The sequence below is a fragment of the Theropithecus gelada genome, chromosome 2 (genome assembly GCF_003255815.1).
Source record: "Theropithecus gelada isolate Dixy chromosome 2, Tgel_1.0, whole genome shotgun sequence".
NCBI lineage: Eukaryota > Metazoa > Chordata > Mammalia > Primates > Cercopithecidae > Theropithecus > Theropithecus gelada.
Genome location: NC_037669.1, coordinates 70,115,238 through 70,128,935, shown reverse-complemented (window position 1 = coordinate 70,128,935; position 13,698 = coordinate 70,115,238). Strand labels below are relative to the sequence as shown.

Here is a 13,698-nt window from a genome sequence, read left to right as displayed (position 1 = left end):
AGAAGTAGCTTTTCTTTTATAAGTGTAACTGCAACTAAATAGTTCAACATGATATCATAGCTTACTTGTGATACGGGAGTACTGGGAAGAGGAGAGCGTGGTCCCTTTAAACGATACGGAAGTGGGGAAACGAAGTGAGGGGTAGAGGAAAGCGCTTCCCTGGCTAGGGCTCCACCCCCATGGATCTAGGTGAGGACAGGAACTCCTGCTTTTCCGCCCAAATGTTGCATTTTCCGAGCCCACCCTTTCCAGCCACGCCCCCATCCTGGGCCTATAAAAACCGCCACGCCAGGCCCTAGCGGGCAGATGTACTCGCTAGACGTCGTGGGGAACGCATCCGCGGAAGAAGACATAGGTGGCTGGTCATCGAGAGCCGGATGGGGGAAGAGCACACGGACAGGCACCGGCAGGCCACTGACCAGCGGGACAAGGTGGAGTTTGGCTGGGGCAGTGGGAGGAGAGCTGGGGCCGCTGAGCTGCCTTACTCCAGGGGAAAACCATCTTCGTCTCACTCCCCCATCACCAGAGAGCTACTTCTACTCAATACAGCTTTGCACTCATTCTCTAAGCCACTTGTGACCAATTTTTCTGGTACACCAAGGCAAGATATCCAGGGATACAGAAAGCCCTCTGTCCTCGCGATAAGGTAGAGGGTCCAACTGAGCTGACTAAAACAAGCTGTCTATAGACGGCAAACTAAGAGAGCACCCAGTAACACTCGCCCACTGGGACTTCAGGAGCACACACGTCCACTGGGGTTTAAGGACTGTAAACAGTCACCCCTAGACACTGCCGTGAGCTCGGAGCCCCACAGCCTGCCTGTCGGTATGCTCCTCTAGAGGTCTGAGCAGTGGGGCGCTGAAGAAATGAGCCACACTCCCATCACACGCCCTGTGAGGGGGACAAGGGAACCTGTCCCTTTTCACTTATGATAGAGATGAAGTTATTACTGTTGTAATTTTAACTTCTAGAACTATAATATAATGATACAATAGTATATTGACAATATTCCTCTTTCACCCACATTTTGTATCTGTGTTCAAGATTAAATGAAAAAGGATATTCTCAAAAAGCTAGCAAAACCGAAAGCAAGACGTTATGCCAAATATAAACATATTTCTGTTTAGCAAATAGCAGGAGTGTATAAAACATTCCATTTCTCGTTTCACATAACAGAATGTTCTATGCTTACTGTATTAGTTAACAAATTCAAGTCTGTTTATTTTGTTTGAAATTCCACTTCATCCATAAATTACAGCATTACACAATAACACCAGAAGGACAATATCACCATTGTTTGCTTTTACAATCATCTCAGCCCACAAAATACTTCCCATTGTCAGCTTGCTGTCATCAAGCTATTGTTGTTTTCCTCTTTCTGGGGTCTTGTATTAATATCATTCAAATTATTTAGACACTCAACAGTGTTTTTGCTATCAGTGCAAACCTCTAAAGAGCTGGAGCCCCAGCGTGATGACCAAATAACCCTTGACTATTTATCTTTCCATAAGTCATTATTTCCCGAGGCCCTGGAGAAGCTGTGTTGCCATGTGTGCACTGCAGAGACGGGGAGCTTCTCCTGCTGGAGCTGGTTTGTTCCATTGGACAATGAGCCCTTTTCTGCTTGGCTCTCTGTATGGGTGCATACACAATGAGGTGGTTTAGGGAAGAGGGATGATGTGGTGGGTCATTGATAACAACAATCCCCAAACTTCTTAAAGAATTTTTGAGCCACCTAAAAATGTATTGTCTTTATGAATTATCCTTAACCCTTTTTAATTGCATAAAAACTTCAGGCACTTGAAAAACATTAAAAGATGAAAAGTAAGTCTCTCTCTAGTATCCCTCTTCTCCTTTGTAGAATTACATCCTTTTATTCACTCTGCCACTATTTATTATGTGCCTCCTGTGTGCAATACATAGTGTTAGTCATTGGAAATACAGAAATGAATGGGTCCTGAGGGCCTAATAGGAGATACAATGTTAAGGTTATTTCTAGTGTTTTTGTTGTTGTTGTTGTTGTTGTTTTAAGAATATGTTCTACATGTATACATGTAATATGTATTCTCTCCCATTTTTTAAAAACACAAATGATGATTTACTATGCATACACTTTTTGTTTTTGCATTATTCTTTTAACAGTATGTAGAGGATGCATTTTCTACTGTATAGCGTTCTTTCCCCCTTAAATAGCACTCTGATTTTATTTTGGGGGAATCACGACTTTCTAATTTTGCATACTCCTTGTGGGATTGTAAAGCAGGTCCCCTGTCCTCAGGTAGCCAATGGTTAGGTATGCAGCCCAGCTTATTTCTCCTTAGATCAAATCTCAGCCAGATCCAGAGATACTCAGGATCAGAACAATATTTGAAAGGCATTGCCAGAATCCAAACAAGATGATGGAGCAATACCTGATGCCCAGTGGTCTAGGGTAGCTGTTTCCTGTTCTGCTCTCCAGGCTCCTGTCCATTCTGTGGATCAACTCATATTGCTCCAATTCATTTTGTTTTGCTTGCATAAGCCAGAATTAACTTCTGTTGCTTGTAAACAAAGAGAGTTAACCAAAGACATACAGTATATCAGAGTATAGAGACCTACTTTACTCTTGGTCAATGCCTGCACGAGTCTTCTATATATGGATGTATCACAGTTTATTTAACCAGTCCTTTGTAAGTGGACATTTAAGTCTAGTGTTCTGTAAATAAAAGTTCAGAATATATGTCTATATACAGTATCTATTCTTGCATATCCACCTTTGCACAGATGTGTGAATGTGTTCTGGGGAAATACATTTGTAGAAATGGAACTGCTGGGTCAAAGAATTAGTAGATTTTTAATAACATCAAACGCGTTGGAGGCCCCCATATGAGAATAACGACTACTGACTGAAGACATAACTAATTAAAAAATTAATGACAGCTTATTCATAATAACTTCTTATCGTCACTGAGTGAAAAGGTAATTCTCGTTGAATTTACGAAAAGTGACTAATATTAAATTTAGAAAACTCAGAGAATATATAAAAACACAAAGAAAAGCCAACCATCAAGTCACTTATAATTCTCTCACCAACAGTGGTAAAATTATATTTAGTCATCATCATTATTCTTATATCCAGTTTTATAGTTATTTTTGAGGGGGATTATTATCAACTATCAACTCTGTCATAGCTGGAAGTAGAGGCCACTAAAATTTATTTCTTAAACTCCAAGTACTGTGTATGGATTTTCTACTTAACTTTTTGTTTTTGATTACTAATTTAGTTGCTAGAGGTCAGAGAACATACTCTATAAGGTTCCAACCTCTTGAAATTTATTAGGAGTTACTTCATGGCCTATTATCGACTGTGGCTACATTTTACATGTGCCTGTGAAGAATGTGCATTATCTAGTTTGGGACAGTATTCTATGTACCTGCTTTGAATTGGGTTTGCTAGTTGTATCCTTCAAATCTTTTACATCTATACTGATTTTGTTCAGTTGGCCTGACAGTAGCAGAGAAATAGATGTTAAAATACTCTACTATGATTGTGGATTTACCTACCTCTTGTTATAACTATGTTAATTTTTGATTCATGTATTTTGAGGTTATGTTGTTAGGTGCATACAAATTTAGAATTGCTACATTTTCCTAGTGAGTAAATATTTGTTATTTATTTGCCCCTGTTTACTCCAGTAGTACTTTTGACTGAAAATATATTTTGTTTTATTTCACAGTTTCCATTTTGTTACTTTATATTGCATATATTTTTCCTCTTTTTAAAAATATTTTGTCTTCAACCATTATACTTATGCCTTTTAAACAGTGTAGAGTGGTTTGTTTTGTTTTGTTTTTAAATCCAGTTGGATAGTCTTTGTCATTTAAATGGAACATTTAGTACATTTATAGTTAATGTAATCATTGATATATTAGAGTGTCTCCTATCTATCTAGCCTATCCTCTCTTCTTTTTCTTTTCTATGTTTTTGGATAAATTATATTAAAGAGTTTTTATTATCTCATGTTTTGCTCCAGGAGTTTGAAAGTTTTACTTATATTATTTTGGTATTTACATGGCTATTAAATCTATCTTTGACATATCAAAGTCTAATATTAGGACTTTTAACTTTATTATGAACATTAGTGATAGCCACTTTAATGCTATTTATTCCCTACTGATTAATATGACATTGCGTATTTTAATTTTATATATTACAGAAGCCAGTAAGACATTAGTATTATTGTTTTGTACATTCAGTATTCATTTTGAGACATCACATATTTACCATATTTTTTTTGCTCTTTACTCTTTTTTTTAATCTCTGTTCTTTCATCTTGGATAATCTTCTTTCTGCTTAAAGAATACTTTTTAATATATTTTTTAGTAAGTATCTGGTGACAAATTATTTCAGTCTTTTAGAATGAAAATGTCTTTATTTTGGCTTCATTGGGAATTAATTTTTTTAATTTGCCAGTTTGACAGGTGATAATGGTATTATACTGCTTTAATTTGCATATATTTTATATATTTACTATCTTTTTTCTTTCTTCTCTTGGGTACTTAATTTTTTACAAAGTTAAAAGCATCTTTTTTCTTTCCGTTTCTTTTGTCTTTTTGCAGGAGAGGAGGAGAGGCTAAATTGTTTATATAACTGGGGTTAAAATACTATTATGATTTTGGTAACTTATCATGTGTTCATGCACACACACAGACATGAGACACCTGTCTAAGAGCTGCCTATGGCTAGTAAGTTAGCTCTTTATGTGGGCAAACATTTTGTTAACACCACCAAGACGTGTGAAACATTCTGTACAGTTATTTTGATTTCTTGGGACAAACTTTTTATTTCTGATGAAGCCTATCAGTTCACAAGGATGTCTTGGTACCATAAAAAGACATCAGAAAAATTACAAATTATATTCAATATGTACTTTATTATTCTGTAGGTACAATAATGAAAGAAAACCTGGATGACAGTCAACTTATAGAGCTAAAAGGGATCCTAGAGACAACATAGCTACTAACACCTAGGATTTCTTACAGCTTAAAAGAGGTACAGATCAGTTCTATCTTCTAAGACTTCCAAAATGTTAGAAACAAAGAAATACCTAAACCACCTTACAATATTTAGAACATTTTTTAAAGTTTGAAAATTTCAAATTGAAATTTAGTCAGCATACAAAATACAATGCAACATAATTACATTGGTCACAAGTTATAGTTTTTAAAAACAAATTATAACACCGCATTACACAGGCAGTGAGTTCAGATAATGAGACACAAATTTAAAGTTTTGTGGAGAACGTTATCTATTATCCATCCTTGAGTATCTTTCTCTGATTACATATAAAACAATACATAGGGTTCATGTTTCAGCATCTACACCTAAGACTGTAAAATCCTAGGCCAAATGACCCTCTTAGCCACTTTTTTTCATTTGACTGATGACAAAATGGAAGCCCAGAGGGTGAACTGCTTTATCCAGCATTGTTTCACTGAGTGGCAGAGCCCGGGCTGGACTCTGAGAGCCAGAACTCTGAATCCTAGACCAATGTTTTCTCATCTGTGTGCATTTTCTCTCTTTCCTACAATGTTTCAGTAAGAGGAGCTCTTTCTGTTGAAATTTCATTGAAGGGAAGAGATAATCCTGGGCCAACAGAAATTCACTCCTTCAGTGAAATATTTTATTTTAAAAGTTACCTGAAAGTCTATGGTCATTCTCTTATCCCTCCTGCCCTTGTTTGAGTTATATATTGATGAATAACAGAGCACCCAAAAACTTAGTGGCTTAAAAAGATAATAATTTATTATTATTCACAGTACTTACATTAGGAATGCTGGTAGAGCTTATCTGGGCAGTTCTTCTGTTCCATATGGGGTGGGCTGGGCTGGGAGCTACAAGAAGATGCTACTTGCTTGTCCCACATTGCATCTCTGAACTTCACCATGTGTCCTTCTTTCTCCATGTGGTGTTTCATCATTTAGTATTCTGGCCCAAGCTTTTTTAGAGCGTGGCATCTGGCTTTCTACATTCAAAGTGGAAGCTCTTAAAGGCCTCTTGAAGACCTTGACCAGAACTGGCAGAGTGTCACCCCCACCATATTCCATCAGCCAAAGCAGGTGACAGACAGAACCAGATTCAGAAAAAGGGGCAGAGCATTTACCTCTTGGTGGTTGGAATGACATGCAGGTACAGGGTGGGAAGCAATGGAGGGAAGTCATCTTTGGATACTATTCACCACTCTCCCTTAGCACGTACTTGGTATTTCTTTTCTGAAGACCAGAACACATTGCTTCTTTCAAACTTGTTTTTATTTTAAAGCATAAATTAGAACATGAGTTGCACATATGCTTACCCACTTGGTCCTTTCCTTATTGACTAAAGATAGAACAGACTTGTTCTAAACAGGCTTCAGTTAATGCAAAGTATGTAGGCCACCCCTATAGAAACTTGCTTCATAATCAAGAATTCATGTAATGTTTTAGTTTTTCTTTTGCTTCAGCCCTCCTGCTATTAGCCAATAAAAGAATTATAGTTTTAATAACTAGTTGACACAGCTGATTTTATCGATTTTAATAAATAATCAAACATGCCTAAAAGCAAAAACATCAAACAAATGATTTAAATCCCTAAAACCTTGCCTGTGCTAATCATGAAACTCAGTTAAATGACTAAGATAAAAACAGATTAGTGTCATTAGGCAAAAAAAGAACATGCACCAATTACAGAATATAAGTCTTATCAGTTTGCGTAATGAAAACCTGAAATGCTAGATGAGCAGCTGTGCTCTCACACATTTGTGGAGTGTTTCAGACTCTTATTTTAAATAGTCATCCAAGGGAAACCAATAACCACAGCACAAGAAAGAGGAAGGGAACGTGCATTAAGGGCCTGCCCTTTCCTCATGGCATTCTGTCCTTTTGTATTTTTCCTGAGCCTTATAAAGTTTGGCGAAGCTGGATACTAAGACTCACAGATGAAGTAAGTAGTCCAAGGACCTGCAGCTAATGACAGGTCGAAGTAGGATTTATACCCAGGTCTTAGTGGTTAACCAAGTCCATGTGATTTCCACCACTCCTACTTCTCAAAAGGGAATACAACCATAGTTTATCAGGAGCGGTGCTCCTTGGGTCAACCCTAAGACCTGTCCTGTTTATTGCCAAACCTTCGCCATAGCACGGAGGGGAAGATGGATGCTATTTTCACTGATGTCATTCTTGTGTCTTAGGGTTCCTGTTAAACCACCCCAACTCCCTGTTAATAACCTATTTGTAATTTCAGCATATTGTAATCTCTTTGCCGTAATTGTCTCCGGAGAGGTGTATGTGCCATTGTATTCGTTAGTTCTCATGCTGCTATAAAGAACTGGGTAATTCTTTACTGCTGCCCTAGACTGGGTAATTTGTAAAGGAAAGAGGTTTAATTGACTCACAGTTCTGCATTGCTGGGGAGGCCTCAGGAAACTTACAATCATGGCAGAAGGCAAAGGAGAAGCAGGCATCTTCTTCACAGGGCTTCAGGACGGAGTGAGTGCAAATACCGGAAATGCCAGTCGCTTATAAAACCATCAGATATCGGGAGACTCACTCACTATCATGAGAACAGCATGGGGGAAACTGCCCCCATGATTCAGTTACCTTCACCTGGTTCCAACCTTGACACCTGGGGATTATAGGGATTACAATTCAAGGTGACAGCCAAACCACATCAGCCATATACTGCCCCGGTTTTTATACTTTGGGGTATTACTCAAGGGTTCTTCACCTTTTTATACCCTTTTATTTTTAATTACTATAGACACGTAATAGTTCTACATATTTCTGAGGTACATGCTATCATCTATTTTTTTTTTTGTAAAGTTTATTGGGACGCCATGACTTTCATTTATTTATATATTGTCTATGGCTGCCTCTAAGGAAATAAAAAAAGCAAAAACAAAAAGTCTTCCACTTTCTTATGCAGAGTAATGCAGTTTTCCTTAGCTCTCCCTTAAAACTCCATTCCAGGTCTCCTTTGAATTCCAAAGATTTGGTCAAAGCTTTGAAAATACCTATTGTTAGGACAAATGATGTTCTTAAATGTAGGGCCCTTCTTCTTAGCCCTAATATGTGGGTAAGGAGAGTTTGTTTTTTTAATTCATCTTTCAGAATGTATAATTTAAAGCCAACTTTGACCCATGACTGCTTTCATTTAGTCCAAGATTTAAGAGAGTGAAGAGACTCCATAATTGTATGTGAGACTGAAATGAAGAGTTTACTTTTTTTTTTTTTTTTTTTTTTTACTATGGAAGTGAAGTCAATTGGTTAAGAAGTGTCTGAAAACTGTGGGTATTTCAGTTCCATTTCTCTGATATTGTAGCAAAGAAAACAAAGATTGGCAAAATTCTATAATGCCATTCAAACATAGCCTGGGAGGGAATCCAAGAACACAGGCTCTAAAACAAATAAATCACTTGCTATTATGAAGTATGGAAAGCACAGTGATCTCAGACCTAAAGAAGGAAATAATCACTGCTCATACTGTGTTTGAAAACACAAGTATTAAAGAGAGAACTGTGTAAACTTACTCTGGAAGTTTCAGATGCAGTAAATACCCAGAGATGAATGCATCTGACAACCAGAAATGGCAATGCTGTGAGTTAAAGGTGATAATGACCTTTAGGCCAGAAGAAAAAGGGATAATGGTGTGAATAGTCTCAACCCCTTTCTCTAGCTCCCTCCTGGACTCAGCAGGAGAGCCTTCTGGTTCCAATCCATGATCCGGAGCTGGAGCAGAGAGATGTGACTCAAAACTGAAATCATGAAGCTTGAAGTTATTTTCAATCAGCAGTGTCTATTGGCCCCTGGGGAAGGTATATGGGAATCAAAATAATGGCTCCTCAAAGATGTCCGCATCTTAATCCTTGGAACCTCTGAGTATATTACCTTTACAAGGGAAGGGGGACTTTGTAGATGAGATTAAGAATCTTGAGATGGGAAGTGGTTTTTTTGTTTTTGTTTTTTGTTTTTTGTTTTTTGGATTATCCAGGTGGGCTCAATGTCATTACAAGGGTCCTTATGAGGGAAAGAGGAAGCCACAAGGGTCAGAGTCAAAGGAAGACTTGAAGATACTACACTGTGGACTTTAAAGATGAAAGAAGGGACGAAAGCCAAGGATGCAAGAGGCCTCCAGAAGTTAGAGAAGGCAAGGAAACAGATTTTCACCTAAAGCTTCCAGAAGGAACACAGCCTTGCTGACCCACTGCAATGTCTGACCTCTAGATGTGTAAGGTAATACATTTTTGTTTTTCTAAGGCACTAAATTTGTGGTAATTTGTTACATCGGCCATAGAAAACTAATATAACTACTTGCCCCTTTTTATTCTACTACCAGGAAGGGTCTTTGACATGACCCAGTGAAATCAGAAGACATGAATTGGGCCAGACTGTAGAAGGTGCAACTTTGAGTGTGATGTAGACAATGGTGAGGCTTTGCTGTGCAAAGTTTTCTGTTTCTTACCTTTGGTTGTCAATGGGAAGTTCTCTTACATAGATAGGTTGGTGTAAGGGTCTTGGGGCCTCTTCTACCTTACAAGGAAGCACTGTTCTTCCTTTTTATCTACCCTAAAAGGCTAAGGAAAGAAGAAAACTATGATCAATAATCTACTATCAAGTTTGTAGACTCTGGAGCAAGATCATCTAGTTTTGAAACATACTTGCTGTGTCATTTTAAGCAAAGTTAATTTTGGTTTTCCCATTTTTGAGAAAAGGATAAAATTAACTACCTGTTCCATTATTTAGGTAAAACACTTGAGAAGTTTCTGGCATATAATAAATGTGATCATGATAATGATGATGTTGATGATAATGATGATTTTAGGTTCCTAATTTGTCTAGGTTTTGACTCTGGCTTTGTTATTTTTAGGTTTGTAGTCTTGCATAATTTTTTAAAGTCTGAATGAGTTTCTTTTTTTAAAAAATTATAAACTAGAAGCAATAATAGTAGCCTCCTCAAAGGTTGTTATGACGAGTAAAATCATACATATAAAGCATTTGGCACATAGTAAGTGCTCAGTAACAGTCAGTCATGTTGCTTTATGAACTGTAGTCAGTGGAGCTCCAGGCAAAGGAGGCCAGTACGTGAGCCTCCCTGGGATGTAATTCTTCTTCATCTTCTTTCATTCAGCTTCTCCTTCTCTTTCCTTCAGGATAGTAAGACTGAAAGTCTCAGAAAGGCACTGTTACATTCTTATTCCACAACCATGCAACTCAAAACTGGGGTCCTCAGCAGTGAGCGAGGGGCGAGAGAAGACACTGTATAAACATGGCACATCCTCCTGGAAAGTCAACTTTACTCAAAGGTAAATAATTTAACATATTTTTCTTTTTAAAACACACATGGATGTATTATGAAGGAGAATGCAAATTTTGCATGAATTTTTAAGAATAGGAGTGGATTATTCAGCCACTTTCTTACTGCAGCTTTAGAATCCCAGCTCAAACTAGCTGAAACAGAAAAGACACTGCTGCGCCTGTAAGTTGAAACTTTGGAGGGATATATTTCAGAGTTGTGGCTAGATCCGAGGGCTCTCTCGAAAACCCTCTGTGGAAAAAAAAAATGCTTCCTCAAGTCCAGAAACCAGAAGCTCAGGAAATTCTTGCTTGGTTCCTCTTATTAGAGGCAGAGATGGGTCAAAGACCTACAGGGTAGAGTTTGAACACTGTCATCAGGACTCTTTACTTTGCCATCTTCCAAGTCTGTTCTCCTCAGCATTGGTTTCATTTACAAGAAGGCCATCTCTGCCCTTATGGCAATGATGGTCTTTACTCCAGGCTTAAGACCCTTACTATCTACTATTTCCAAAGCAGAGAGAGAACTTCCCACACCTAGTGACCTGTGACACAGGATTTTATCCTGAGGACAGAGGGAATTCAATTGGCTAACATAATCTGCCTTCCACTGGTGTAAGAATGTCTGGACTCTTTTCTTCACCAACCCCCAAGACATGGAGGCATCTAAAAGATAAATAAAACTTGCTGACTGACTGAAGGAGGAATAGGGGATTTCAGGCAAAATCAACCCTGTTTACTAGGAGGAGACTTCAGAGAAGTTGTCTGCTTCTGGAGAGCATAGTCCCTGATTCCTGAAGACATACATTTATTCTTTTATTCAATGTATTTGCCTGCAGGCAAAACAAAACCATTACCGTTAGCCAAGTTCACACGTTTCAACCAAATCCATATGCATCGGATCTGTTCTGTAGGTTATGGGTGAGCATGAACATAGAAAAGAGGCACTTGCCTGTGCCTGTGCACTTCATGGAGTTTGAAAAGGGGCCACTTATGGAGAATGTCTTTAGGGACAGAACAAATCACCCTGTCTTTCCTCCAACTCTCAAAGTAACTTCTGGCTTTAATCCTCAAGTGTCTACACTGGAGTTTAAGAAAAGTGTTTTTCATAGAATTCAGGTGTATGATACTGCATGAGTTGTCCATCTTTGTATATATCTCAAGACTTGTGGTGTTAGTTAAAGATTCAGAGTTCTGTGTCCTGAACAAGCTTCATACCAGCATTACTAAGGATGATTATGGGATTTTAAAATTCTTTCCTTAAATAGATTTTATGAACTTAGGTTACCAAATCAACATAAGTTAAGACAAAATGAGCAAATTTAGATGTAAAACCATCTTGGGGCCGGGCACGGTGGCTCACGCCTGTAATCCCAGCACTTTGGGGGCCCAAGGCGGGCAGATCACGAGGTCAGGAGATTGAGACCATCCTGGCTAACATGGTGAAAGCCCATCTTTACTAAAAATATGAAAAATTAGCCGGGTGTGGTGGTGGGCGCCTGTAGTCCCAGCTACTCAGGAGGTTGAGGCAGGAGAATGGTGTGAACCCAGGAGGCGGAGCTTGCAGTGAGCCGAGATCACACCACTGCACCCCAGCTTAGGTGACAGAGCGAGACTCTGTCTCAAAACAAAAACAAAGACAAAAAAACATCTTGGCACTTTCCTCAGCATTTTGGGGAAATACTATGTGATTTAAAAAAAAGTACTGGATGGCCAGAAGTGCTGTTCTTAGGAATTAATATTCCACATTAACACATTCAAGGCTCTGAGAAGTCTTGCAGTAAGGAACTCCGTTTGGCTTTGTTTGACAGCCTTTCTCACACTTATTGGCAGCTCGGATAACAACTGTCAAAATTTGGTGTAATGTGAGTTCTCTGAATACTCTCTGTGAAGAAATGCTTCTTCAAGTCCAGAACCCAGAAGCTCAGGAAATTCTTGCTTGGCTCTATTTTCATAGGCAGAAACGATCCAAAGGCCATAAAGGTAGAGTTAAAAATGCACTTGTGCATCACAGCCAGAGAAATGATGGTGTTCCTGCAGCATATGAGGGGCTGGGCTGAGCACCAATTGCAAATATGTGATTAGCCAAATCCCCAGGTGAATCTTGCAGAAAAGAATACTAAATATGGATCTAAAAGTCATGTTTTTTCCCTTTTATTCTTTCCTTTAACCCTCTTTATCTCCTCAATTATTTTTCCACAATCAAGAGCTAAGAGATTAAAACAGGAAGCAAAAATTCAACAGGAACATGGGTCTTCAGCCACCCTAGACAAAAGAGTACAATTTTTGACCTCTCCTAGGAAATGACCAAAGGAGCTGAAATTATCCAAATGCTCTGGATTTGCACTGATTTTCTTCTATTAGTCTGCCCACCAATATGGAGACTCTGCCATCTGTGGTAGTGGCAGATGAGTCAACAGAGCCAGGCCTGGCTGCAGGCAAACTTGTCAAAGAGGTGGTGGTGTTGATTACAGAGTCTTCCGCTCCCTGTGCAGCATGGGACGGCAGAGCCTGCAAACTTCTCATCCTCCATGGCTGTCATCCACACATTTCTCTTCGCCTTCTAATCATCTGATTGAGCCCACTTGGATCTTATTCCTTTCCCATTAGCTAATGAGAATAGTAACAATAATAATTAATAATAATAATGATAATAGCAGTAGCAACTACTGTTGATTGAGCGCCTTTTAAAATTCAGGCATGATGCAAAGTAAGCCTTTTATGGACATCATTCCACGTCATCTTCCCAACAACTATAGGAAACGTGCATCCTTATATAAACATACCTTGTTATTTACCAATGAAGGAATGAGATTTAGAATGTTTAAGCAAGTGTCTTAGTGCCAGAGAGTGAGAAAATGGCAGAACCAAGTTCTGAAAGTGTTGAGAATGGTGAATGAAATGAAATATTTGTATTCTAGCAGAGGCCCTCTGGAGATTATGATGCCATAGCTTCAAGAAGGGAGTTAAACGTTGGAATTTTATTTTCCATGGAAAGTGACTTTAGAGCATTTCCTCTTTTCACCACATTGGCTGTTCATGGAAAACATTCCCTCTGTGTGTGTACATTCAGGGTGGGGAGGTGGGAAGAGAAGGGAGGATGTGAGATGTGAGAAAACCTTTTTCAGTAAGAGGCTACCAAAACACATTTCCTGTCATAATTAGTGTAATGAGTTCTCATTTTCAGTTAGAATATATTTTTTCATATTAGATTTTCTTTTATTTCAGTTTGATATGTTTACTTTTCACGAAAGAAGCCAGCATATGGCCTCTGTTTCAGCCTTGTTAACCTTTTGCTGTTTTTATAACTGTTTACCTATTTTTAGACATTTTAGTCAATGAAAATGATGAAGTTCATCCACTTATAAAATAAAACATCTGTGGCAAAAT

General features: G+C 38.4%; 1 long non-coding RNA gene across 1 annotated transcript; it reads left to right on the top strand.

Annotated features, from left to right (window-relative positions):
- The first annotated feature begins 307 nt into the window (after positions 1–307).
- LOC112619762 lies at positions 308–11,946 on the top strand. The gene is made up of 4 exons (XR_003118294.1): positions 308–431; positions 9,008–9,249; positions 10,167–10,319; positions 10,441–11,946. It is a non-coding gene; the product is annotated as an uncharacterized LOC112619762 (long non-coding RNA).
- Positions 11,947–13,698: the final 1,752 nt, after the last annotated feature.